A 3338-nucleotide genomic window follows, 5' to 3' on the forward strand; every position below is an offset into this window, starting at 1 on the left:
TTTGAACAGGAAGACTCTTTTTTGGGTCGTCTCACTAAGCTCCGACAGACAGGTTCAGTGGATGAATATATTACAGCTTTTGAAGCATTAGCTTTCCGCACTAAGGGTCTCACAGATGAATTCTACATGGAATGCTTTGTCAGCGGTCTTAAAGAAGCCATCAAAGCTCAGGTGTTACTCCACCACCCCCCCACATGGAACGAGGCTTGCCAGGTAGCCCGTAAAGTGGAACGATCCTTAGCAGCTCAATCCAGCCGCCCCAACTTTCCCGCTAAAGGGCGTTCCCTACAAGCCCCCAATATGACCCAAAAACTCAAGATTCAAAAGGTGACACCTGCAGAAATGGCCGAAAGAAGGAAGCAAGGACTATGTTACTACTGTGATGAAAAATATTCCCCGGGTCATAAATGCAAAGAGCACAAGTTTTTTCAAATAGATGCCACTGACTCCAGCCAAACCGAGGAAGATCCACCACTTGAGGAACCAGAGGAGACCGACGAAGATAACCAACAGGAGATGGTATCTGATGAACCAATGATTTCGCTACATGCACTGGCAGGAATTTCTTCACCTCAAACTCTCAAAATCCGGGGTTATCTTAAACATCGGCCACTAATAGTTTTGATTGATAGTGGAAGCACCCATAATTTCATCCACCAAAAGATCGCTGAAGCAGCACATTGTTATGTCCGAGCAGTTTCTAACTTTCAAGTCCAGATTGCAGATGGAGGCACAATGAAATGTGCAGGTCGCTGTGACAATGTCAAAATTCAAATGGGGGATTATCACTTGAAAACCCACCTGTTTGCAATACACATGGGGGGTTGCGACATTGTCCTAGGTGCGGAATGGCTCCGCACTCTTGGGCCAATCACAATGGATTTCAAGGAGTTATATATGAGTTTTAAGCAGAACGACTACACACATACTCTCCGTGGGCTACAAGCGGGAGACCCTTCGATCATAAGCTCACATCGTATGGAAAAATTGTTAAAAAAGGGCCATCATGGAGTAGTAGCTCAATTTAATGCCATCCAGGTGGTAGATACCATGTCTTCACCAATTCATCCAGAGATGCAACAGATTTTGAATAAACATCGGATGGTATTCGACAAACCTCATGAACTTCCACCCTCGCGAGGGGAACATGACCATAGCATCACATTGGTCCCAGGGGCCCAACCCCCAAATGTGCAGCCGTACAGACATCCGTTCACCCAAAAGAATGAAATAGAAAAAATCATCAAGGAATTGCTGGAAGCAGGTGTCATTCGTCCTAGTATTAGTCCTTACTCATCTCCAGTCGTCATGGTCCTCAAGAAAGATGGGGAGTGGCGGATGTGTCCCGACTTCAGGGCCCTCAATAAGTTAACAGTCAAAGATAAATTCCCCATTCCAGTGGTTGACGATTTGCTGGACGAACTCAATGGGGCCTAGTTCTTCACCAAATTAGATCTTCGCTCAGGCTACCACCAAATTCGCATGAAGGAAGTTGACATCCCCAAGACAGCTTTCAGAACTCATGAAGGCCATTATGAGTTCTTGGTCATGCCATTTGGTCTCTGTAATGCCCCCTCTACTTTTCAGAGCCTTATGAATCACCTCCTCAGACCATATCTCAGAAAATTTGTCCTGGTCTTCTTCGATGACATCCTCATCTATAGTGGCAATTGGGCGGCACATCTTAAGCATGTAGATATCCTCTTGCAACTGCTCAGCAAGCATAAACTATTTGTCAAAATATCTAAGTGTGCATTTGGCATGGAAGAAGTGGAGTATTTAGGCCACATTGTGGGCCGTGAAGGTGTCAAGGTTGATCCCAAAAAGATCCAGGCAATGCAAGAATGGCCTCAACCTAAGACCTTGAAAAGCTTGAGAGGATTTTTGGGCCTCACAGGCTACTATCGTAAATTTGTCCGCAACTATGGCCGCATAGCGAAGCCCCTGACACAACTTCTCAAGAAAAATTCCTTCTTCTGGAACGAACAAGCACAACAGGCATTTACCGCTCTCAAAACCGCCATGTGTTCCACTCCGGTCTTAGCACTACCGGACTTCACAAAAACATTTGTCATTGAATCTGATGCTTCGGGAACAGGTATTGGAGCAGTCTTAATGCAGGAAGGGCGACCATTGGCCTTCACTAGCCAACAACTAAGTGGGAAGAACTTGGGCCTATCCACCTATGAGAAGGAAATGATGGCCATCTTACATGCAGTTGAGACCTGGCGACCTTACTTGTTGGGGCGACGCTTCCAAATCTGCACAGATCATCACAGTCTTAAATATTTTTTGGAGCAACGCCTCTCTTCCCCCCAACAAAATAGATGGTTAGCCAAAATGCTGGGTTATGATTATGAGATCATCTACAAGAAAGGGAAAGACAACAGGGTAGCAGATGCCTTGTCACGCCAATTTGAGGAGGAAAGTACTCTGCTTGCAATATCCCTCCCCATTCCAGACTGGATTGAAGACGCTCGCAGGGAATGGTTGTCACATCCTGAGCTCTCTCAACTCATCTCTCAATTACAGGCAGATCCTAATTCCAGCAAGGGCTACTCATGGCAGAATGATATTCTTCGCTACAAGGACAGAGTGGTCATCTCACCAACATCCACCCTCAAAACTCGCATTTTGGCAGAATTGCACTCCTCTCCCATTGCAGGACATTCGGGCTTTCAGAAGACATACGCCCGCACCAGAAGATCATTTTTTTGGACTGGCATGAAACAGGACATCCTTACTTTTGTAGCAGAATGTGACGTCTGTCAACGCCACAAGGGGGAAACAGTCAACACACCAGGTACATTACAACCATTGCCCATTCCGGCGTCAATTTGGATGGAGGTCTCCATGGATTTCATTACAGGTCTTCCAAAATCTGGGAACAAATCCGTCATCATGGTGGTTGTGGACCGACTATCAAAGTATGCTCATTTCTGCGCTCTACCACAACCATTCACACCTACCTTGGTTGCTCAAACTTTCATGGATCAAATCTTCAAATTGCATGGCATGCCCACTTCGATTGTGTCCGACCGCGACCCAATCTTCACCAGTAATTTTTGGCAGGAACTCTTCAGAATACAAGGCACTCAACTCAAACTCAGTACTTCATATCATCCGCAAACAGATGGTCAAACCGAAGCCGTCAACAAATGCCTAGAAACTTACCTTAGGTGTTTCACTTCAGAAAAACAACACCTTTGGGCACAGTGGTTACCTCTAGCGGAATGGTGGTATAACACCAACTATCATGCCACCACCAAAATGACTCCCTATGAAGCAGTCTATGGACAACTTCCGCCGTCCCCTACTTCTTATCTCACGGGGTGCTC

This window comes from Pinus tabuliformis, chromosome 4_2, assembly GCF_031772625.1.
Source record: "Pinus tabuliformis cultivar Carrire ecotype Pingquan chromosome 4_2, CPIR1, whole genome shotgun sequence".
NCBI lineage: Eukaryota > Viridiplantae > Streptophyta > Pinopsida > Pinales > Pinaceae > Pinus > Pinus tabuliformis.